Here is a 25,597-nt window from a genome sequence, read left to right as displayed (position 1 = left end):
AACATAATCTCATTTAATCATTACAACATCCTGAGGTAGGTAGTGTTGTTAACTCTCATTTTATAGATCTGAAAACTGAAGCTTAGCTAAGTTAAGCAACTTTCCCCAAACTACACAGGTTAAGTTCATGAACGGCGGAGTTGGGATTTGAACCCAGCTCGTTTGACTGAGTTGACTTATTTAGCCTCCTCTTTACTTTTTTTTTTTTTTTTTTTTTACTGCATTCCTAAGTCAAAATCTCCAGTAGGGCAGACACCACTTCCTCTCCCCTGTGAAGCTTGCCTCCTACTGACGTTCCCAGTCTACCAAGTGAGAAGCCTGTGAGAATCAGACTTCCATAGAACATTGCTCTGAGCTCTGTCAGGCCTCCACATGTTGAAATGTTCTATATAGACTTTTTTGTTTTCTCATAGCTAGAACACTGACAGCCTTCAAGATTCCCCTGAGGGAGGACAAACTTTTTCTGACATGTGAACCACTCTCTGATTACAGATGCAGGGTGTGGGTTGCTTCTGTCTTGGGGCTGCTTCTCTCACTCTCACCAGCTGAAATGCCCCAAGCACTTGCCTGCTTCTTTTTGTTCTACTGTTTCCCACAGGATTTTTTTTTTTTTCTTTGGTTTAAGGTAAAACATAGGTCTTTCTGTTTCATGTCACGCCCACTGACTGGTTTGCCCCCTTTCACCTCCTGCCACCACCTGGAGCAAATGGAGAGGAAGATACATTTGCTAGAATGGGACTGACCCATGCAGCCTACCCCTGTTGGCTCAGTGGGTGCCCTCCACAGGGGAGACAGTGTGAGTTTTATGCAATTCTGTTACTTCCCCTGGGAGGTCTTTTAAGGGCCCAGGACCTAGGGATGTTATTCTATCAGGCCCTTTTTTTTTCCACCTAGGTTTGATCTTGCATTCCACTGCTAATCAGATAACAAGGACTAATACTTGTGATGGAGCTTTACAATTTACAAACTACTTTTACATTCATTCTCTCATTTAACCCTTGCAACCACCTGGTGAAAAGTAGGATTAGTCACATGTTTAGGGAGGTGAAAGTTGGCTCAGAGAGGTTAAGTTGTTTGCCCAAGTTCACACAGCCCAAGATCTTTTGCCAGGGAATCCCTGGTCCTTTCTGCTATATGATGTTATAGTGGCTTTTACATAGCATGATCATCAAGCTGAGTGAAACTGAAAGGTGTTTCATACCATGTAAAGTCTTTGTAGTATAGCAGAGAGCATTTTGGAATGTGGAAGTGAGCACAGTGTAGAGGCTCATTCAATAAATTGTTAAACTGAGCCAGTGAGACATTATCACTAACATGCTATGTACAATTTAGCCTCAGGCAACCCATTTATTTGCCCTATATTTTTTATCTGTAATAGTAATACCTACCATGATGATTTCAGAGGGTTGTGGTGAGGATCAAGTGAGATGACATATTGCTTCAGAAAGTGATACAGAAATGTGAGGAATTATCTTCATGCCACTATTTTTAATGTGAATGTCCCCGACAAACACCAGACTTTTTATTTCCTTTATTAATATCATTTGGGGTGATCGTTCTCGGAAACTCTGTAGGAGTATTTTAGTGACTAATTGTATTATTAAAGGGGGAGGAAAGGAGAGAAAAATATAACGAGAATTAATGGGAAGGGTAAGGATTGGACTGGGGAGGCAGCACTTTTATAGAAAGACAAACAGCAAAACAGTTGAGGAGCAAGTAAAATAGCCAATATTTACTGAGTTCTTAATGTGAGCCAGGCACTGTTCTAAGTACTTTATGTGTAGCAAGTAATTTAATCCTCACGTGACTGTAGGAGGTAGATACTATTATCCCTGCTGTACAGCTGAGGAAACAAGACGCAGTGCTGTTAAGTAATGTGTACAGGCCATGCAGCCTCTTAAGTAGTAGAGCTGGCATGAGGCTGGGCACATTTGCTCCACGGCTCAGGCAATTTACACTTCACCATGCTGTCTTTGGAATCAGAGGTATGAGAGGCATCACATAGGATGTCTTTTAGACAATGAAAGAAAATGCGTAAGGAGAGGGCATTTAATCCTGCTATAATGTCGTTTTTCTTACAGATATTTTTTGCTCATTTTTAAAACCTAGATGCAAAACTACAAGACCATAGGATTGCCAGGTCATATTTTTGAAGATCTTTTAGCCTGCCCTGCAACCAGAACCACTGCTAGTAGCTTCTTTCACTGATGTTTTTTCTAAATTTGATTTTCTACTTTCTGATAATTTCTTTTCTTCACCACAGTATAGTGCCAATGGCATGACTAAGAATGAGGCTAGTATTTCTTTCTTTGAGCTTCCTTGCACTGACTAAAGCTGCTATTTCTTTTTTTTAAATTTAAATTCTTGAATAGGCAATATATTCACGTGATTGAAAAATAAACAAAAATGTATAAAAAGTTCCATAACAAAAATCTCCTCCCCACTTCCTGTCTTTCATCATGCCTAGTTCCCAACCACCTCCCAGCCCTAGTAACTGGTGTTATTAGTTTCTAATGTATCTTTCTGGAGTTTCTTTATGAATATAGAAGCAATTATGCATACTTTTATTCTTTTTTAAACACAAAGTATTGCTATTCTGCATCTTCCCTTTTTACTTAATAAATCTTGGAAATTTTTCATTTTAAGACTTAGAGAACATCTTCATTTTCTTTTTTTCTTCACGATGTATAGTAACCCATTTTATGGAGATGTCATAGTTTATTTAACCAGTTAACTACTAATGGACATTTAAGTGGGTTCACTCTTTTCAAAGCTGCCATTTTAAATGCTTTAATGAGGGAAGGAGGGGGCAAACATAAAACTAGAACAAGAAGCAGAATCCAGAAAATCTCCAGATATGAAATTGTGACCTGGGAGGCAGAAAATAAAAAAAGTTCTGGCACTACACTGTGATGGAGCACATCTGGAGTGCCAGAGGCTTGCATTCTGACTACACCTGTCCTAGCTAGAGAAAGAAGGAAAACAATCTATTCTGGTGAAGTTTCAGCACACCTGAGCTTGGTTTGCTACAAAGGCTCAGAGTGAGGACAGATTGACAGCTGGTATATGAGCTGCCCAAAGGTAAACTCCTGTAATAAAGAAATTGATAGCATGATAGATAGAGATGAGATAAGGGCTATTATCCACAGCTAAAGTTCTTTCAGCAGGCTGCTACCAATTCTCATATATAACTTGAAATAGAAAAAAAAGTTCAACAGCTATATTCTTAAACCTTTAAGTAATCTCTGACACTTTATCAAAGAGTAAGAGAGAAGATTTGTCTTTGTACCTTGGACACATGTCAAATAAGGAACCTCCATAAAGGGTAAAGTCTTTAAAATAGAAATGACATATCTGAAACATACAACATTTGGCAGGTTATTAAATGCTTATTTTGATGACAGGATCAAGAAGTAGTTTAACCTTAGGCTTTCTAAGGTTAATAATCATATTTGTAGGATTTTATGTCACAGTTTTGGTATGGCTCTGTGGTTTTCTACCATTAATAAATAAGGAATAACATGTAAGCTGATATCACAGAATATCACTCTACTTAAAAAAATGGAATAAACCTGAATAATGCAAATGTGTAATTTGTATCAGTGTTACACTAACAGTATTTTGTGGATTGACAGTGAAATGTAAGATACTCTTATTATTGTTGTAGGAATTTCCTAATATGTATGGTTAAGAAAAAAAATTAATATTACTACTGTTGTTCAGATGTAAATCGTAGGGTTTTCTTTTTTTAATAATTTTTATTGTGCTTTAAGTGAAAGTTTACAAATCAAGTCAGTCTCTCACACAAAAACCCATATACAACTTGCTACACACTCCCAACTACTCTCCCCACAGTGAGACAGCCTGCTCTCTCCCTACACTCTCTCTTTTCATGTCCTTCTCTCCAGCTTCTAACCCCCTCCACCCTTTCATCTCCCCTCCAGGCAGGAGATGCCAACATAGTCTCAAGTGTCCTCCTGATCCAAGAAGCTCACTGCTCACCAGCATCCCCCTCCAACCCACTGTCCAGTCCAATCCATGTCTGAAGAGTTGGCTTCGGGAATGGTTCCTCTCCAGGGGCAATAGAAGGTCTGGGGGCCATGACCACCGGGGTCCTTCCAATTTCAGTCAGACCATTAAGTCTGGCCTTATGAGAATTTGGGGTCTGCATCCCACTGCCCTCCTGCTCCCTCAGGGGTTCTCTGTTGTGTTCCCTGTCAGGGCAGTTATCGGTTATAGCCGGGCACCATCTAGTTCTTCTGGTCTCAGGCTAATGTAGTCTCTGGTTCATGTCTCTTGGGCTTGTAATCACCTTGTGTCCTTAGTGTTCTTCATTCTCCTTTGATCCAGGTGGGTTGAGACCAACTGATGCATCTTAGATGGCTGCTTGCTAGCATTTAAGACCCCAGACGCCACTCTTCAAAGTGGGATGCAGAATGTTTTGTTAATGGATTTTATTATGCCAGTTGACTTAGATGTCCCCTGAAACCATGGTCCCCAGACGCCTGCCCCTGCTACGCTGGCCTTTGAAGCATTCAGTTTATTCAGGAAACTTCTTTGCTTTTGGTTTAGTCCAATTGTGCTGACCTCCCCTGTACTGCGTGCTGTCTTTGCCTTCACCTAAGGTAGTTCTTATCTACTATCTAATTAGTGAATGCCCCTCTCCCATCCTCCCTCCCTCCCGCCTCTCCTAACTATAAAAGAATGTTTTCTTCTCAGTTTAAACTATTTCTCAAGTTCTTATACTAGTGGTCTTATACAATATTTGTCCTTTTGCAACTGACTAATCTCACTCAGCATAATGCTTTCCAGGTTCCTCCATGTTATGAAATGTTTCACAGATTCATCACTGTTCTTTATCGATGTGTAGTATTCCATTGTGTGAATATACCATAATTTATTTATCCATTCATCTGTTGATGGGCACCTTGGTTGCTTTCATGTTTTTGCTCTTGTAAACAGTGCTGCAGTAAACATGGGTGTGCATATATCTGTTGGTGTAAAGGCTTTTATTTCTCTAGGATATATTCCAAGGAGTGGGATTCCTGGATCGTATGGTAGTTCTATTTCTAGCTTTTTAAGGAAGCACCAAATCGATTTCCAAAGTGGTTGTACAATTTGACATTCCCACCAGCAGTGTAGAAGTGTTCCAATCTCTCCACAGCCTCTCCAACATTTATTATTTTGTGTTTTTTGGATTGATGCCAGCCTTGTTGGAGTGAGATGAAGTCTCATTGTAGTTTTGATCTGCATTTCTCTAATGGCTAATGATCATGAACATTTCGTCATGTATCTGTTAGCTACCTGATTGTCTTCTTTAGTGAAGTGTCTATTCATATCTTTTGCCCATTTTTTAATTGGGTTATTTGTCTTTTTGCAGTTGAGTTTTTGCAGTATCATGTACATTTTAGAGATCAGGCACTGATCAGAAATGTCATAGCTAAAAACTTTTTCCCAGTCTGTAGGTAGTCTTTTTACTCTTTTGGTGAAGTCTTTGGATGAGCATAGGTGTTTGATTTTTAGGAGCTCCCGGTTATCTAGTTTTTCTTCTACATTCTTTATACTGTTTTCTATACTGTTTATGCCATATATTAGGGTTCCTAACGTTGTCCCTATTTTTTCTTCCATGATCTTTATCGTTTTAGATTTTATATTTAGGTCTTTGATCCATTTTGAGCTTGTTTTTGTGCATGGAGTGAGGTATGGGTCTGGTTTCATTTTTTTGCAGTTGGATATCCAGTTATGCCAGCACCATTTGTTAAAAAGACTGTCTTTTCCCCATTTAACTGTTTTGGGGCCTTTGTCAAATATCAGCTGCTCATATGTGGATGGATTTATGTCTGGATTCTCAATTCTGTTCCATTGGTCCATGTATCTGTTGTTGTACCAGCACCAGGCTGTTTTGACTACTGTGGCGGTGTAATAGGTTCTAAAATCAGGTAAAGTAAGGCCTCCCACTTTGTTCTTCTTTTTCAGTAATGCCTTATTTATCCGGGGCCTCTTTCCCTTCCGTATGAAGTTGGTGATTTGTTTCTCCATTTCATTAAAGAATGTCCTTGGGATTTGGATCGGAATTGCATCAAATGTATAGATGGCTTTTGGTAGAATAGACATTTTTATAATGTTAAATCTTCCTATCTATGAGCAAGGTATGTTCTTCCACTTATGTAAGTCTCTTTTGGTTTCTTGCAGAAGTGTACTGTAGTTTTCTTTGTATAAGTCTTTTACATCTCTGGTAAGATTTATTCCTAAGTATTTTATCTTCTTGGGGGCTACTGTAAATGGCATTGATTTGGTGATTTCCTCTTGGATGTTCTTTTTGTTGGTGTAGAGGAATCCAACTGATTTTTGTATGTTTATCTTGTATCCTGATCTCTGCTGAACTCTTCTATTAGTTTCAGTAGTTTTCTTGAGGATTCCTTAGGGTTTTCTGTGTATAAGATCATGTCATCTGCAAATAGAGGTACTTTTACTTCTTCCTTGCCAATCTGGATGCCCTTTATTTCCTTATCTAGCCTAATTGCTCTAGCTAGGACATCCAACACAATGTTGAATAAGAGTGGTGATAAAGGGCATCCTTGTCTGGTTTCCGATCTCAATGGGAATGTTTTCAGGCTCTCTCCATTTCGGGTGATGTTGGCTGTTGGCTTTGTATAAATGCCCTTTATTATTTTGAGGAATTTTCCTTCAGTTCCTATTTTGCTGAGAGTTTTTATCATGAATGAGTGTTGAACTTTGTCAAATGCCTTTTCTGCATCAATTGATAAAATCATGTGATTCTTGTCTTTTGTTTTATTTATGTGGTGGATTACATTAATTGTTTTTCTAATGTTGAACCATCCCTGCATACCTGGTATGAATCCCACTTGGTCAAGGTGAATTATTTTTTTGATATGTTGTTGAATTCTATTGGCTAGAATTTTGTTGAGGATTTTTACGTCCACATTCATGAGGGATATAGGTGTATAATTTTCTTATCTTGTGGTGTCTTTACCTGGTTTTGGTATCAGGGATATGGTGGCTTCATAGAATGAATTTGATAGTATTTCATCCTTTTCTGTGCTCTGAAATACCTTTAGTGGTAGTGGTATTAACTCTTCTCTGAAAGTTTGGTAGTACTCTGCAGTGAAGCCATCTGGACCAGGGCTTCTTTTTGTTGGGAGTTCTTTGATAACCTTTTCAATCTCTTCTTTTGTTACGGGTCTATTTAGTTGTTCTACCTCTGTTGTGTTAGTTTAGGTACGTAGTGTGTTTCTAGGAATTCATCCATTTCTTCTAGGTTTTCAAATTTGTTTGAGTATAGTTTTTCATAGTAATCTGACATGATTCTTTTAATTTTAGTTGGGTCTGTTGTAATATCGCCCATCTCATTTCTTACTTGGGTTATTTGCTTCCTCTCCTGTTTTTCTTTTGTCAGTTTGGCCAGTGGTTTATCAATTTTGTTGATTTTTTTCAAAAAGCCAGCTTTTGGTCTTGTTAATTCTTTCAATTGTTTTTCTGTTTTCTATTTCATTTAGTTCAGCTCTAGTTTTTATTATTTGTTTTCTTCTGGTGCCTGTGGGTTTCTTTCATTGCTCTCTCTCTATTTGTTCAAGTTTTAGGGATAATTCTTTTGATTTTGGCCCTGTCTTCTTTTTGGATGTGTTCATTTATTGATATAAATTGGCCTCTGAGCACCGCTTTTGCTGTGTCCCAAAGGTTCTGACAGGAAGTGTTTTCATTGTCATTGGATTCTATGAATTTCTTTATTCCATCCTTAATGTCTTCTATAATCCAGTCTTTTTTGAGCAGGGTATTGTTCATTTTCCAAGTCTTTGATTTCTTTTCCCGTTATTGATTTCCACTTTTATGGCCTTATGGTCAGAGAAGGTGCTTTTTAATATTTCAATGTTTTGGATTCTGCTAAGGCTTCCTTTATGACCTAATATATGGTCTATTCTAGAGAATGTTCCATGTGCACTAGAAAAGAAAGTATACTTGGTTGCTATTGGGTGGAGTGTTCTGTATATGTCTATGAGGTCAGGTTGGTTGATTGTGGCATTTAGATCTTCCGTGTCTTTATTGAGCTTCTTTCTGGATGTCCTGTCCTTCACCGAAAGTGGTGTGTTGAAGCCTCCTACTATTATTGTGGAGCTGTCTGTCTCACATTTCAATGCTGATAGCGTTTGTTTTATGTATCTTGCAGCCCTTTCATTGGGTGCATAAATATTTAATATGGTTATATCTTCTTGGTGTATTGTCCCTTTAGTCATTATATGGTATCCTTCCTTATCCTTTCTGATGGATTTCACTTTAAAGTGTATTTTGTCAGATATTAATATTGCCACTCCTGCTCTTTTTTGATTGTTGTTTGCTTGATATATTTGTTTCCATCCTTTGAGTTTTAGTTTGTTTGTGTCTCTAAGTCTAAGGTGTGTCTCTTGTAGGCAGCATATAGACAGATCTTGTTTTTTAATCCATTCTGCCCCTCTCTGTGCCTTTATTAGTGCATTTAGTCCATTTACATTCAGGGTAATTATGGATAGGTATGAAATTAGTGCTATCATTTTGATGTCTTTTTTTTGTGTGTTGACATCTTCTTTTTCCCACTTGATTTTATGTGCTGAAGTAGATTTTCTTTATATATTGTCCTTTCCTCGTATTTGTTGTTGTCGATTTTGTTTCTGCTGAGCCTGTATTTTTCCCTTTTATTTTATTTTGATGAGTAGGATAGTTTGTCTCCTTTGTGGTTACCTTATTATTTACCCTTATTTTTCCACTTTATAGCTAACTTTTATTTCTTTGTATCGCTGTATCTTCCTCTCCATATGGAAGGTGTATCATTACTTAAAAAAAAAATTACTTAGTCCCTCTTTATTATTTTAATGTTGTCTTCTTTTATATAATAACATCGCTGTTACCCTGTGTTGGGCTTTTTTTTTTTTTTCTTCTTTTTTTTTTTTTTGATTTCCCTGTCTGGGTTGACTTCTGGTTGTTCTCTTTTTCTTTTTTTAAGTTTTGTTTGTGAAGAACTAAATGGAAGCTTAAAAATATCAAGGAAGTATTAGCTTGAGCTTTGTAAATATTGGCCTTAAATGAAGATGATAAGGTGACATCTTGTACAACAGAATGAGACACTGCCTGGTCCTGTGCCGTCCTCACAGTAATTGCTGTTTGTGCCCATTGTTGCAGCCACTGTATCCGTCTATCTCATCAGGGGTCTTCCTCTTTTCTCTGACCCTCAGCTTTACCAAGCATGGTGTCCTTCTGCAGGGACTGATCCCTCCTGATAACATGTCCAAAGTACGTGAGATGAGGTCTCATCATCCTCACTTCTGAGGGGCATTCTGGCTGTACTTCTTCCAAGAGAGATTTGTTTGTTCTTCTGGCAGTCCCTAGTATATTCAGTATTCTTTGCCAACATGATAGTTCAAAGGCATCATTCCTTCTCCAGTCTTCCTTATTGATTGTCCAGTTTTCGAATGCATGTGAGACGATTGAAAATACCATGGCTTGGGTCAGGTGCACCTTAGTGCCCAAAGTGACATCTTTGCTTTTCAACACTTCAAAGAGATCTTTTGAAGAAGATTTGCCCAATGCAACGCATCATTTGATTTCTTAACTCCTGCTTCTATAGGCATTGATTGTGGATCCAAGTAAAACGAAATCCTTGACAACTTCAGTCTTTTCACATTTATCATGATGTTGCTTATTGGTCTAGTTGTGAGGATTTTTGTGTTCTTCTTGTTGAAGTGTAATCCATACTGAAGGATGTAGTCTTTGATCTTCATCAGTAAGGTGCTTCAAGTCCTCTTCACTTTCAGCAAGCAAGGTTGTGTCATCTGCATATCACAGGTTGTTAATGAGTGTTCCTCTAATCCTGATGACGAGTTCTTCTTCATGTAGCCCATCTTCTTGGATTATTTGCTCAGCATACAGATTGAATAAGTATGGTGAAAGGATATAACCCTGACACATACCTTGCTTGATTTTAGACCATGCAGTGTCCCCTTGTTCTGTCAAAACTACTGCTTCTTTGTGTATTTACAGGTTCTGCATGAACACTATTAAGTGTTCTGGAATTCCTATTCTTTGCAGTGGTATTCATAATTTGTTATGATCCACACAGTCGAATGCCTTTGCATAGTCAATAAAACACAGGTAAACATCTGTCTGGTATTCTCTGATTTCAGCCAAGATCCATCTGACATCAGTAATGATATTTCTCATTCCACATCCTCTTCTAAATCCAGCTTGACTTTCTGACATTCCCTGTTGATGTACTGTTGAAACTATTTTTGAATGATCTTCAGCGAAATTTTACTTGTGTGTGATATTAATGATACTGCTTGATAATTTCTGTTGACTCAGCTTTCTTTGAAATAGAAATATGGATCTCTTCCAGTCAGTTGGCCAGGCAGCTGTCTTCCAAATTTCTTGGCATTGATGCAGTGGTGTCACTAGAGTTGGTGTCACCCAGTGTGGCAAACCATTGTGTCACCTTCTTGCCCCATGGACCTCCTCTTGTACCAGACCATACAGAATCCTTAGCAATATGTTGTGTACTAATGTTACTCATAAATTTTAATTCTCATATATCACTCCTTCTTTTAATTACTACTTAATTCTCAAAAAAGTATTGTTATTGGTTCACAAATAGTAATTACCACAATACCCATAACCAGTGCTGGAAATACCAGAAAATTTGACTACATCAGCCACTATGAAAATACTGGCAGCATCAGTAACATGCAACAGCATGTGCTTGTAGTGAGTGCAGACAAAACCACGTGATTTGAAGCTTCATTGTAGTTGGGTAACAGTGACAGCTCTGACTGGAGCACGTTAGAAGCTTTAAAAAGTAAAGTAGCATAGAGCTTTAGCCTTGTAGGTATGTTGATACATGTAAACTGGGCTTATGAAAAATGTTTTTGTTGTTATAACTAACTACAGGGATATTTTTATAAAAAAATAATTTCTGCTGAAACACTGCACAAAAATTTTATATACAGTCATTTTGGGTCACCTATGACAGTGTCACCCTGTGCAGTCAAACCCCCCCACCCCCCTCTAGTGACTCCACCGCGTAGATGCATAGTGTTGCATCTGTTGGTTGAAACATCTCAATTGTTGTTCTGTCAATTCCTGAAGCCTTGTTTTTCTCCATTGTCTTCAGCTTGGACTTCTTCCTTCCTTCATTCTTCTTAATCGTATACTACCTCCTGAAATGGTTGAACATTGACCAATTCTTTTTGGTACATTAACTCTGTGTATTCTTTCCATTTTCTTTTGATGTTTCCTATGTTGTTCAATATTTTGCCCAGAGAATCCTTGACTGTTGCAACTAGAGGCTTGAATTTTTTCTTCAGTTCTTTCAGCTTCAGAAATGCTGAGTATTTTCTTCCCTCTCGGTTTTATAACTCCAGGTCTTTGCACATACTTTACCTTGTGTTCTTGAGCCTCCCCTTGAAATCTTCTGTTCAATTCTTTTACTTCATCGTTGCTTCCATTTGCTTTAGCTACTCTATGGTCAAGAGCAAGTTTCAGAGTCTCTTCTGACATCTATTTCAGTCTTTTCTTTCTTCCCTGTCTTTTTAGTGACCTTTTGCATTCTTCATGCATGTATGATGTCATTGATGTCATCCCACAACTCATGTGGTCATTAGTGTTCAGTGTGTCAAATCTGTTCTTGAGATGCTCTCCAAATGCAGGTGGAACATACTCAAGGTCCTATTTTGGCTCTGGTAGACTTGTTTCAATTTTTTCAGCTTTAACTTGAACTTGCATATGAGCAATTGCTGCTCTGTTCTGCAGTTAGCCCCTGGCTTTGTTCTGACTAATGAAATTTAGCTTTTCTATCATTTCTTTCCACAGAGGTAGTTGATTTGATTGCTTTGTTTTCCATCTGGTGAGGTCCTCATGTCCAGTCACTGTTTATGTTGTTGAGAAAAGGTATTTGCAATGAACAAGTTGGTCTTGCAAAATTCTGTCACGTGTTCTCCAGTGTCTTTTCTATCACCAAGGCCATATTTTACAACTAGGGATCCTTCTTTTTTTTCAGCTTTTGCATTCCAATCACCAGTAATTATCAGTGCATCCTGATTGCATGTTTGATCAATTTCAGACTGCAGAAACTGCTAAAAATCTTCAATTTCCTCATCTTTGGCATTAGTGGTTGGTATGTAAATTTGAATAATAGTTGTATTAACTCGTCTTCCTTGTAGGTGTGAAACCTGACTCTACGAATGCCAGTAACTTTGCGTTAGTCCTTAAACTAGCGCATATCAGATTTGGCCTGCCCTGCATGGGCAGAAGGGCCAGCTGTGACCACTAATTGACTTCAACAGAGGACAAAGCAACAGAAAGGAAATCGCTCAGACCCTATTCAGAAGCAAGAGATCTGACAAGAACCACATCACCTCCCGTTTCCTGGCCACCTTCTAGAGTTTTCCCTCCCCAGAACACCTGTGCGGCTGCCATACTGTGCCCAAATCACATATAAGCCCAGCTTCCCTGTAGCTTGGTGAGCCAGATCAGAGGAACTTCCTATTGGCTCCTTGCTCTGCGCATTGCAGTAAAGTTACTTTCTCTTTCTGAAAGATGGGTATCCAGATAATTGGCAAATCTGAGCGCATCAGACAAGGACTCACCTTTCCCGTTTCAGTAACAGCATGTAGATATTATTCTATCGCTGATAGCGTAGTACTTCAGGATAGATCTTGAAATATTCTTTTTGACGATGAACCCAACCAACGATGTTGTTCCTCTTCAATTTGTCATTCTTGGCATGGTAGACCATACGATTATCTGGTTCAAAATGGCCAATACCAGTCCATTTCAGCTCAGTAATGTCTAGGATATCAATCTTTATGCATTTCATTTTTGATGACTTCCAATTTTCCTAGATTAACACATTGTACATTGCACGTTCTGATTACGAATGGATGTTTGCAGTTGTTTCTTCTCATTTAGTGTAATGCTGTATCAACAAATGAGGGTCCCAAAAGCTTTATTCCATCCATGTCATTAAGGTTGACTCTACTTTAAGGAGGCAGCTCTTCCCCAGTCATATTCTGAGTGCTGTCCAACCCGAGGGGCTCATCTTCTGGCACAATATCAGGCAGTTTTCTGCTGTTATTCATAAGGTTTTCACTGGGCATTTTTTTCAGAAGTAGGTCGCCAGGTCCTTCTTCTTAGACTGTTTGGAAGCTCAGCTAAAACCTTTTCACCTCAGATGACTTTGCTGGTGTTTGAAATATCGATAGCATAGCTTCCAGTATCACAACAACACATAAGCCAACATGGTATGACAAACTGATGGATGCATGAGTTATAGATAGCATGGTTTTTAGTGTAATATAGATACGTCATGGTTCCTCCACAATCAGATTTTGTGGCTGAAGTACTAAAATGGCATTTAGTGTGGTTTTAAGGTCAGGATTCCAAGGTCAAAATAATCTTGAGGTTCCAGGGTATTTTTTATAAGTCTCCAATAATATCTGTCAGTTTACATGACATGCATGCAGAGTAGAACTGCTCCATAGGGATTTCAAGGTTGGGACCTTTTGGAAGCAGATTGCCAGGTCTGTTTTCTGAGGTGCCTACTGTGTGGGTTTCAACTGCCAACCTTTCGGCTAGTGGTTGAGCATTTAACCATTTGTGCCACTCAGGGGCTCCTTGTCTGTTAAACAGTATTGGAATAAATTTCTTTGTGTTTAAAGATTAAAGTAAAATACAGAAAAGAAGAATTTAAAATGGTCCTGTACTTGGTATTTCTGGGGGAGAGAAAGCCCTGCTGACTTTGGAAAACCAAGTGAACCCCTGAACCTTCACATAGTACGGTGATTAAGGGCATGGGATCTGGAGATAGACCCCTGTTTTGAAATCCGTCTCTGATATTTCCTATTATGATTTAGTGTATGCCCTTGGATACTTACTTGTAACATGAGTATAACACTAGTATTTGCCTCATAGGATTGTTGTAAGGATTAAACAACTTAATCCATGTAAAGCTCTTAGAACTGGGTTTAGCAATCAGACAATATTCTATAAATGTTAACTATAATGATCTTCCCTGGAGAAATGAGGGGGACCTAAATGGCAGCAGGACTCTAAAGTGGCTTCAGAGTCCTAGATTCATCTGGGAAATGAATCATTGTATATGATGGCTCTAATTTTCTTCTCTCATCTCCTGGATTCTGCTATCCAGATGAATGTGAGAATTCTTTGAATGTTGCTGGAAAACCTCAGAAATGTTGGGGTGAACTGAAATTGCCCTGTTTTGGCAAAATTCCTTAGGTTAAGAACTGGCTCAGGACAGACAGAGCAGAATCTCTTTGAGTTATGTTGGACATCTTGGGGAATGAAATGTAAAGATATCCCAGGATCCAAATCAGGGTTTGAATATTGAGTGAGTAACAATGGTTAATGTTTATTTAGTATTTTCTGTGTGCCAGATAGGATCGCTGTGAGTTAGACTTGACTGCAGTGGTTTTTATGTTCCGCATATTTTTCTAAATGTTTTACGTATATTTCTTCATTAATTCCCATAACACCCCTGTGCTGTAGGTATTATTATTGTTCCCATTTTTCAGATGAAAACATCAAGGCATAAGATTCCACCACTGGTAATACAGAAAGTGGTATTAGTGGGTTTCGACTCCAAGCAGTGAGGGCTGGTGGAATAGAGACTCATGGTTGAGCACTAAATGTAGTATTTGTAGGGGGGTACAAAGAAAGAAGAGTACATTTGAAGTTGGTCATATTGACTTCTGACATAGATTTTAGTTTTTAAAAGGCCTTGGGCTGTAGGCTCTTCCTTGAGAAACACCATTAAATTGAATCACTTGCAAAAATTCTAGTGATTTTTTTAAAGGTACTGCTTTAAAAATGTTGAGCAAATATTCATAATTGAGTAAAGCAAAGCAAATTACTTTGTTAATATTAAATGAAGGGAAAAGATCCAAGTCTTAAAGCAACTGAAAGAGAAAATACTTGAGGAATAAGATGTTTAACAGAAATGGAATTGTCAAACAGCTACGTCAGACTCAGACGGCAGTTGGTTTAATCTGTGAGTGGTTGCTGTGGTGAAGTGAATATAGAAGGAAAGTAATAGGGAAAAATTGCTGACTCTGGTCAATTCTTCCTGTATATTCCTATTAACTTAACCTCTCTCTTTACAATTTTTTTTTTTCTGGTCAGTCCGAATGTCTTCAGATATAAATAACTTGTCCATGGATCACAAATAACGTAGTACTTCTTTTTCCCTAAAGGCAGAATTTGTGCATATGGTAATTTAGAAAACAAATAATGTGGGTCCCTAGACTCCAAGGCACTGGGTTTTTTGGGTAGTGTAAGTTGCCATGACTACTGTGATTGTGCTTCCTGGGGTTGAGGGCAGATAAGATTGAGATTATTATGAAATCACTAGTTTTGGCCTTTTTGAATTAGCTTTGTCTGAAAGGACCCAAAATTGACTCTATTGTTTAGCCTCACTGGAGAGAGTTAACAAGAACTCCATAAAATCTCACAAAAGCCTTGGTTTAGTGTGCAGTAACTGCTACGATAATGATGAGCTGAAAGGAAAACAAATTTGGGCATTATAAATATATAGATATGTAATGTTTAAGTTCCCAAAAATTAAAGATCCAGAAGACTGGAACGCAACTCACATGTATAGATAGTCTGAATACTGACTCCACCGAAGAAGAATAAGTACTTCGGGGATCACTGTCGTGTTTCTTTCAGCTTCAAATCAAATTGATAGAATGCAACCCACTGCCCTCCTGTCACAGGAACCGACAGAGAATACACATATTTTGGGCCTCTAAAATGAAAAGAGAGAAAGTACCAGAGGATTAATCGTCAATTTGGCCTTAAAATTTAAATATTACCCTTCTCTGAGCTGTTTTTTTTTTTACCAAACCCCAATAATCCATTTCAAAAAAAATTCACACTTTTATGGAGAAAGAAGTGAAGAAAGGAAATTGGGAAAGAATTATTTAAAAAGTAAGAGGTAAGAGTATGTTTTTCTGTCTGTGAAAACTGATAGGTAACAAATCGTGTAAATCTTTATTTTTTATTTCAAAAAATGCTTCAAAATAAGCTTCCTAAACTCAGATGTATTCCCTTTGTTTCTGTGTGTCTCTAAATTGATCTGCTGCCTGTCTTGAACTCTGGACACACCACATTACTTGGGTCATCATTTGTCCAATAGGCTTTTACTTTGCATTAGGAGCCAAACCATTTTCCTGCCTCCCAGAGAAACATTTGTGATTTTCTCACATTTTCTTTGTGAGCAAATAAAAAATTTGAACTCAGAATTTCTTTTGAGTGGTAAGGCTCTTCAAAATAAGAAGTATGGCTCTTGTGGTTTTATATATACCAAAAAAACCCAGCGCCATCGAGTCGATTCCAACTCATAGACTCGGTGGCAGTGGGGTTTTTATATATATATGTATATATAAAATCACACTCACACAATACATACACGGACCTGCATACACATGGGTGTACACACATACACACATGTAACTTTTTAAAACGCTCTCGTTTAGAAACGAAATCTGAAATGATGTGCCCCTCTAGATTTGGTTTGGGATTACTAACTATAGAGCTCTTTCAGTTATGGGCTACTGTCAGAATGTGCTGCACCCTCCTTAGAGAGCACAGTGGAAAACTCCTAGGAGTGTCACTGTTTCTGTTATTGATGTTGATGGCAGAGCCTTCTAATTCTAACCCCTGCTGTGTCTTTAGAAACCTGGTAGATTGTTAACAAGGTTAGCAGGAGTTCATGAACTCTGCTCTGTATAAATGTAAAATCCCTGGAACTTTGATATGGAATTGACATTAAAAAATTTCTCCCTGTATATTTTAAAATATTTTAATGGCTTAAATTTTAAAAAGGCAAATTTATAGATGCTTATTGGTTTTTAATATTATAGTTTCTTCTGTATAAATACTGCATTTTCAAACATTATACTTAGAGATTTTTGGGGGGTAATTATAGCCCTTTTTTCCCTCTTCCCCCCCACAGCCATTTAAAAACAAATAATAAATGCCTTTCTATATGCTAATGAAAGCAATTTAGAGATATTTAGTTATTTACATAAAGGAAATGTATGGTAGCCATGCAGTGAAAATCAGTCATTTGGAAATGATTAGAGCCTAGAGTCATTAAAGGGTATATTTATTACTCACATAAAATTAAGAAAATATCTAAAGGAACAATCATTACATTAGATTTACAGTTAAGATACCCAGTTGCATATGTTGTGGTTGTAAATCAAGTGTATTTTTCCAAGGAGTGTTTGGGTGTATAGGGGCAGGAAAAGTTTCCTCATGGCCACTTTAACTTTCCTCTGGTTATTGGAAGTAAACTCAGTTGAATAAGAAAAAAGAGAGAAGGACACAGAGGCAGGGACAGAGAAAGAGATACTGGAGAAAGAAAAACAAAGATGAGTGAGATGTGGAGTTTTTATTTCTAGCGTAGATTTCCTACCAACGTTCAAAACACTTTAGTAAATTAATCTACAAGTGTTTGCTTATAGATTAATTTATTCAAGTGTTTTAAAAGTGCCTACTAAATACAGAATACTGTGTGAAGGTTTTGTTTACTCAGGATCCCTTTCTCTGTGGAAGAAAAGTATACTGACTCATCAAAGGAGTGGTAATTTATCCACTTCCCTTGCTCTCTCCTTCCTTCTCTCTGTCCTCTGCAGCTAGCCCCTCTCAATCTCTTAAACTGAGGGAACATATTCTGATCTTATTCCAGCTATGGCTGATTCATAGGGCAAGACTACATGAGCCTGAAGAGCTCTCTCTGGGAGAGAGCAGCACTTTTTGGAGGATCCTGGGGTTCTTTCTTTTGTGAAGAGCCGATTCTTTTAATATCCATTAGACTTTATTGAGTGTTTAGTGAACAGCTGGGGACACCAAAAGGAGTAAGAGCTAATGCCTGCCTTTCAGGAGCTCCAGTCTCATTTGTCCAGTGAGACAAGTATATAAACCAGTTCTTTTAGTGCATCTTGAAAAGTGTCCTGATAGATGTAAGGACCCAGGATTCTTCAGGTAGACATGAGTAGTTTATTGGTGAGTGAGGGAAACTTTTACAGAGGAATGACGTTTGAGCTTAATTTTAAAGAGTGTGGATGAGCTCACCAGGCAGAGAAGGACATTTCATATAGAGAGAACAGAGCATGCAAAGGCAAAACTATCATGAAGGATCATGTGTTTGAGGAGTGGCAAGCAGCTTGATGTGGCTGAACCATAGGGTTTGAAATAAGAGTTGTGGAATGATACAGAGGGAGGAACTGCAAGAGATGGGTATGTTAAGGAGGACTGAAGTGAAGTTATGAAGAACCTTGTTTAAGTTTGGATTTTATTTGTGGAAGCAGAGGGAGCCATCAGAGGTTATTAAGCAGAAAAGAGAAAATATTAGATTTATGTTTTATAAAGATCATGTTGATAGCAAGAATCAGCCAGAAAAGAGACTAGAAATGGAGAAGTTAGAAGTCCAGGGGGAGACGATGAGAGCTTTATCTAAGATAGTGGCAGGATGCTAGGAAGAAGGGAATAGATTGGAAAGAGATTTAGGAAGTAGAATCATTAGCACTTGGTGATAGATGAGATTTGGGAGTTGAAGTAGTTGAAATAACCAAGAATGACTTCAGCGCTGTTTTTACTGTGGGAACTAGCAGACAGGGTATAAGTTAGTGGGAGGTAAGTCAGGAGGAATGGAGATAACTTTGATTTTAGACCTGATCACCAGTCAGGTGAGATGGCCACTTTGGCATGTAGAAGATAGGATGGGTTTAAAGATGTGTATCTGGGGGTTCTCATTATTTAAGGAGTAAGGGAAGCCATAGAAATAAAATTGCTGAGGTAGAGTTTCTGGAGTGAGAAGAGAAAGCTCCAAGGAGAGAACCCTGGAGAATAATGAGGATTATTATTCTGAGATAATAACCTGTGCTGAGAGGACAGGAAGTATGTTCAAAAAGCCAAGGGATGGAGGAGTCCCAAGGAGGGAGCAGTCATCAGTCATCAGTGTTGCCTACTGTAGGTAAACTGCTCCCGAAGAGCCTTTCCTCCATGCAGTCCACTGAGGAGTTGGGGAGAGAGAGAACAGATGTTTTCTTCTCTTTATCTTTCCCTTTTCCGCTCTCTCTTTCATACCCCTTTATCTTTTTTTTTTTTTTTTTTTCAAATCATGGTTCTTTCCTGAAGTGAATTTGGGGTTCCTTCCACACCCTCCAAAAAAACCACTTCAGGTACTTGCATTGCTGGTTTTAAAACTAACAAACACTGGAATTTGAGCTATGATTCATTTCATTTTGAATGCAGAGTTTATTCTTCTCTGTGAATGTAGTTCGGACTCACTTCACTGCTCTTGAAACTTTTAATAATCCAGTCCAATGAGCCCAGGTTTTCTTACTGTGTACGAGGGTTACAATGCCTGTACCAGGGCCCAGCCCAGGTTTAAGACTGTTCAGGGCCTTGGAGCCTCTGCCTAAGTGCTGTATCATTGTTGGAGAGAGAATTCGAGTATAACAACCTCTGATTAAGAGGTGCCATGCATTCTTCTTTTCTAATTCCCAGATTCCCTGAAACTTCCTCTTAGGAAAATTATTTCTTCATCACATCAACAGGAAACTCAGCTTTTGGGATTCATACAACCATGAAGCCCCTGTGATTGAACATCCCAGTTACTCCAGGGATCGGGAAATCTTTTTATCCAAGGTCAATGACCCATAGAAAATGAGTAAGAAGAAAGGGGCCCAGAGTTCCAGCAGATGTGAAAGAAAGTTAAAAAGACGAAATATAGACTAAAAGAATAACAGGAGAAGAAGGGAAAGGTGCTAACACATTTTTAAGTGCCTACTATGAGCCAGACATCTCCTACATATTTTGTATTATCTTGTTCAATTCTTAAAACAACTCCTTGAGATATCATTATGCTCATTTTATAGGTGAGAAAGCTGAAGTTTAGAGATGTTAGATAAATTACCAAGATCACAAACTAATACGTGGTAGACCGATATTCAGACCCTGACGCTGGCTCCAAAGCCCGTGTTCTCACAAGCAAAAAAAAAAAAAAGAGGATGACAAAGGACTAAAACAGAATAAGACTGTAAAAATAGATAGGAGGAAGAGTGCAATATTTCTTGCCTTCTCAGTTTATATTCCTGTAACTCCAATTGCAAGTATCTTAGTCTTTTCAGTCATTCTTGTCAGCTGTCAGGACCTTCTGTTTGCCTCACCCAGGAACCCCCACCAGTCTGCCTTGGGTCTTCTCTTACTGATTCAGGTTAGAAGTTACCTTTGTCCAAGATCTCCTCATCCCTCTTTGAGCCTGCTGACTCAGGGATTGTGCACATCTGAAAGAGAATCCCCCCAGGAAGCGCCAGACCATGCATCTTACCATAGGAACACACATTCCTGCTGTTTGCACAGCTGTATTTGTTGCTCTTAATGGTAGAGAAGGGAGGCTCAAAAGACACTTGGTTTTAGAAAGCTTTTCATGGTCTAGCTAGAAGAAATTAAACTAAGGGCCAAAGGTTTCCCATTGCTTTTTCTAGGGGCCAAGATTCTATTCTTTTTGAATTCTCTCGTCAGTGAGGAAGCATTATAGCAACTACTGTATAAATGTTGCCATTTATTTTAGAGATTTGCCTGAGGGAAGTTTCTCCCTAAAGAAATTATTTTTCTCTTTCTAAATAGAGTACTTTCTTTTACGAGAACTGGGTTATTGTATTCAGTGATCACATCACTCACCAGTGCTGAACCATCCTCTTCCCCCAGACTCCCCCAACAACTCAGAGTCTGTTTTTCAATTTAAAGCAACTGTTCATGGAAATCCTGCCATAAAGGAAAATACTGTGAGTCAACACTTTGGGCCAAGTCCTGTCCTCAGATAATGAAGTCAGTAGTATTTGTGCAAGAAGGAATTTGCCTCATGATAGTTGTAGATGTTATTTGTATGTCGTAAACATAACTGGGTAGATACATTCCAAGATCTTGCTTGAAATTAGTTAAATGGATTTCCCTATATATCCATAACTAATTTAATGACTATTCATAGAAATACTTTTACTTAGATCGTAATTACAAGTGAATAGGCTTTATTTAAGGACTGAAATTTATTTGCTGTAAATGAAAGGCTTCATCAGTACTTCCCTTTATTTTGCTCGAGCATTCATGCCTTTTGGAGCAGAAACGGTGATTATCTTACCTTAGGTAACTCAAGGAATAGGCTGAGTGATTAATAGTGAAAATATTGGATCCTGTAGTAAGGAAATGCTAATATTGAAGTGACTAAAAATCTGTTAATGTCCTCATGAAATGTTACTGAAAAGATTTGTTCAAGGTAGGTGCCCTGTTCATGTGCTGACTGTCTCCAAACTAAGTGGATATCAAATCAAATTCTGTGACGTATAAGCCACATTAAAATTATATTTGGACCAAAAATTCCTTCTCCTTTCCACAAAAATTACAATTTTGATCAAATCATTGCTGAAGAATATTACTTTTTCTTCTAGCTATGGTATGTCTAGAAATGGTTTGTGACAGAAAGTCTTTTTATAGCTTTGCTTTCAACATGCATTTATGTTTTAATGATACATTAAACTAGTAAAAATGTAGTTGTAGCACACAGAAAATCAGCACATTTTAAGCTTTCTAGTATATTTGAACAGTCAACAGTGTGCTGCCTGACATACATTACTCTACTTCCACCTTTAATGGCTAGGTTGTTTTCTAAAGACAGTCTCACGGCATAAGACTCCTAAATCCTTTAGAACTATGTGAACTACGAATGACCCGAGTGGTTACAGATCCTTTGGCCATCTGTCATTGATAGCCATATTGATCTGGAGATGGTGGCTGAGGGCACTGTGTACTGATGGTCTGGCAGTTTGCTGAGGAGGTGATAACCATCGCTGATACCTTTGTGATGGGCTTGATTTCTCATTGTGTCTTCCCTAGCCATGGAACCCTTGGGCAGTAGGTAAGCTGGTTTAAAAAGTACACTCCTAGGTCAAAAGGGTATATCAGTTCTCATACGTTATTCTCTTGAGTCATGCTTTAGCATGTCTAAGTAGAGCTCAAAAGAGAGATTCTTTATAAGTTTTTATTATGAAAAATTTCAAGCATACAGGAAGTTATATCCACCACCTAGATTTAACTATTTTTAATATTTTGCCTTATTGTCTTTATCTCTTTGAACCGTTTCAAATAAAGTTGCAGACATCCTAATAGTTCACCCCTAAGTACTTCACCACATACTTCCTAAAAATAAGGATATTTTCCTACCTACCTACAATACCATTATCACACCTGAGAAAATTAACAGTAATTCCCAAATATCATCTAATAACCTATCCATATTCAAATTTCCCCAGTTGTTCCTCAAATGTCTATAGTATTTTTTTCAGAGTCCATTAAAGGTTCACATCTTACATCTTATTGTTATATCTCTTAATTCAGAAGAACACCTTAATATTCAACATGTATGGCAAAAGTGAAGAGAGAAGTAGTGACCTCAGACTCATATATTATAGGTAGAAATAGATAAAGTGTTTTGCTCATACACCCTTAGACCTCCTTTAAAGTCTAAACCAATTGAGATTCTAGTTGATGAAATTCTCACCAAGTTTAAATGTTGGAATAAGGGCTTTGTGGTCACTTCTTTCAGAAGAGAATTTTTTTCTTGGACAGGGCTTGTTTTCAATCTATGCATGGTACCAAGAAATGAAACTTTTAAAACAGTACCTTTGATAGATATTTACATGTTACTGAATGGTCAGAGTAAATTGAATGGCCACATTGAAGCAATGAATGCATGATGAATATGATGAAGGGTCATAAGTGGGAGGGACAGACCATCTCAAAAGTAGCTTTCAGTTTGAAAAATTAATATGTAATGAGTTTAGTCAGTGTGGTTTGGTATTGCATATAGTGGAAACAGGTTCAGATCAATTAAGTGACATCTAAGGGTGAAGAGGAACAGCAATGTGAGGAGGGCCCTGCTTGCCCACCTCTGATGTGCTTCCATTGTACCTTTGGGCAGGCCCATGGACTGATTTTTTTGGGTTTACTACACTGTCATACTTAATTGAAAAACCTGTTTCTGAGTCTGTGTTGCTCCTTTAGCTCCAGTCTTTTTATAATAGAACCATGTAGTATCAAGCAAAAAAGCACCCGAGAAAATATCTGGCCCAACCAACTCCTTTATTTTAGAGAAAGAATGTTGAGGCCCAAGTTTCAGTGACTTTCAAACCTGAGGAGTTAGGACTATAATTCAGATTTCCTGAGTGATGATCTCGTGTTCTTTGTCCGTCACCATGTGACCTTTCTGTGTTGCTTTATATTCTGAGGTAGCTCAGCCTTACGGTAAATGAGAGAATTCACTGGGACCTCAAACATGTAAAAGTTTTTTTAGACTACTACCTCAGAGTGAGTAGAGTGAATATTCCTGTTTGCCTAATTTGAGGGGCAGAACACTCCATCATTTCCAGCAAAGATATAGCTCACTTGAAGAAGTGATGTTTTTACTACTGCATAATGTAAAGGTATTACAAATGTAGGAGAACAGCCTTACTTTAAGAACGGTTACTTAGTTTACTCTTAGTATGAATTCAGCTAATCAGATTGATGGGACACACACACACATATACAATATTTGTGTCAGCTATCAGAAGTGTGCTGCTAATCTTTAGTAGTTGATGTGACCCTTTAAAGTGACCCTGATTACGTGGAAGAAGGTTTGTGGTTGTGATTAAAAATAAAATATGAAGGTTAGACCTATTGCAAAAATGCTTTTGATTAGAAGAGAGACTAACCAGGGCAGAACACAGTATTCAGTGGCAGATACTATTTACTTGTCTTTTCATCTATTCTTTAAATTCTTTATTCTGATGACTCCCTGGATTAACTGAGAAGAGATTCTTTGTATGGAGAACGATAGTTACTCCAGTAACTTTCATCCTTAAAACGTGCAGTACAGCTACCTATGCAACCTTTGGCAACTTGTGGATTAGAGGTTGATTCACATTTCAAGGGTTTCTGGTACAGTCACTGTTACCCTACATGTACAAATCTGGCCCCACTCATGCCTTCAGCAAATATTTGTTTAGCTTACTGTGTTCTAGACCATTGTGCTAGGCCCTAGGCCTGTGCCCTGTAAGCACAGGTGAGGACTGGAGGTGGGGGCGGGGTAGTTAGATGTGCAAACAGACAGCTATAATAGTAGAAGATAGACTGCATGAAGGCAGTAATTTTTGTGTTTTGTTTACTGCTGTATCTCAGCACTAGAATAGTGTTAGGCTAATAATAGGCTTTTAATAAATATTTCTTAAATGATGAATGAATCAACCCTATAATGTGTTCTAAAGAGTTATGGCAGAAGAGGAGGCGTTGACTGCCAGTAATTCTGCCTGAGGGAGTCAGAGAAGGCAGTGACGAGGATGTGACGTTTGAGCTGAGTCTTGAAAGAAACACTTTGCTAGGACAGGTTGGGAAGAGTATTCTAGGGAGAGAAAACAGCATGGGCAAAGGCACGGAGACATATTTTACTTAGAAAAGAGGGAATCCTTTGACCTTAAGAGCCTCAGTTGTTTGAGATGGACTGGGGTATGGCTATCACAGACTCCTCCTCACCACATCTGCCTGCCCATCGTTCCTTCCTACATGCTCAGTTCTCTCAAAGAACATGTGGGGATCATGGGCAACTCTTATAATTTAGCCTCTTGGCATCCATTCAACTTAAGGTTAGTTGGATTCTATTCAGATTCATCTTCCGTTTTCACTGTGTAGTTCCTTTGCTGTAAATTTACAGCAGTGTTTCCATGTATTATAAACCTGTTGCCGTCAAGTTGATTCCGACTCAGAGCGACCCTATAGGACAGAGTAGAACTGCCTCATAGAGTTTCCAAGGAGCCCTAGTGGATTTGAACTGCTGACCTTTTGGTTAGCAGCTTAACACTTACCTACTATGCCACTGGGGTTTCCTCATGTGTTACAGTGGGACATAAAAAACCAGTTGCTGTTGAGCCAATTTTGACTCATACCAACCCCATGTTGTGTCAGAGTAGAACTGTGCTCCACAGGGTTTTCAGTGGCTGATTTTTCAAAAGTAGATCACCAGGCCTTTCTTCCAAGGTGCCTCTGGGCGGACTTGAACCTCTAACCTTTCTGTAAGCAGCTGGGTGTGTAACTGTTAACAATGATTAAGGATTCTCATAAAATTATGCTCAATAATATTATTACAATTTTCAGTGTTATTAAAAGTTACCATATGATGTAGTGGTTAAGAGTATTGCAATGAAAGAGATTTTGGTTTGAAACTTGGTTATGTTACTTGCTAGATTTGTGACCTTGTTTGAGGGAACTTATTTAAACTCTCTGAGTCTCTGTTTCTTCAAGTAAAGCCTTAGATTTAGTGACTGGCATGTTGTAAATACACACGCACGCACGCACGCATGCATGATAACCCTTGTGGGGAAAAGTTGCTATAAAAAATTAGCATAGCGCACTTATGAAAATACTTTGCGAAGAGGGCATGGTTGGCAAACAAACGTAGAAGGTGCACATTATTTCCGTAAAAATATGGTGTGTGTGTGTA

The sequence above is a fragment of the Loxodonta africana genome, chromosome 8 (genome assembly GCF_030014295.1).
Source record: "Loxodonta africana isolate mLoxAfr1 chromosome 8, mLoxAfr1.hap2, whole genome shotgun sequence".
Classification (NCBI taxonomy): domain Eukaryota; kingdom Metazoa; phylum Chordata; class Mammalia; order Proboscidea; family Elephantidae; genus Loxodonta; species Loxodonta africana.
Note: the sequence above shows the minus strand (reverse complement) of the source record.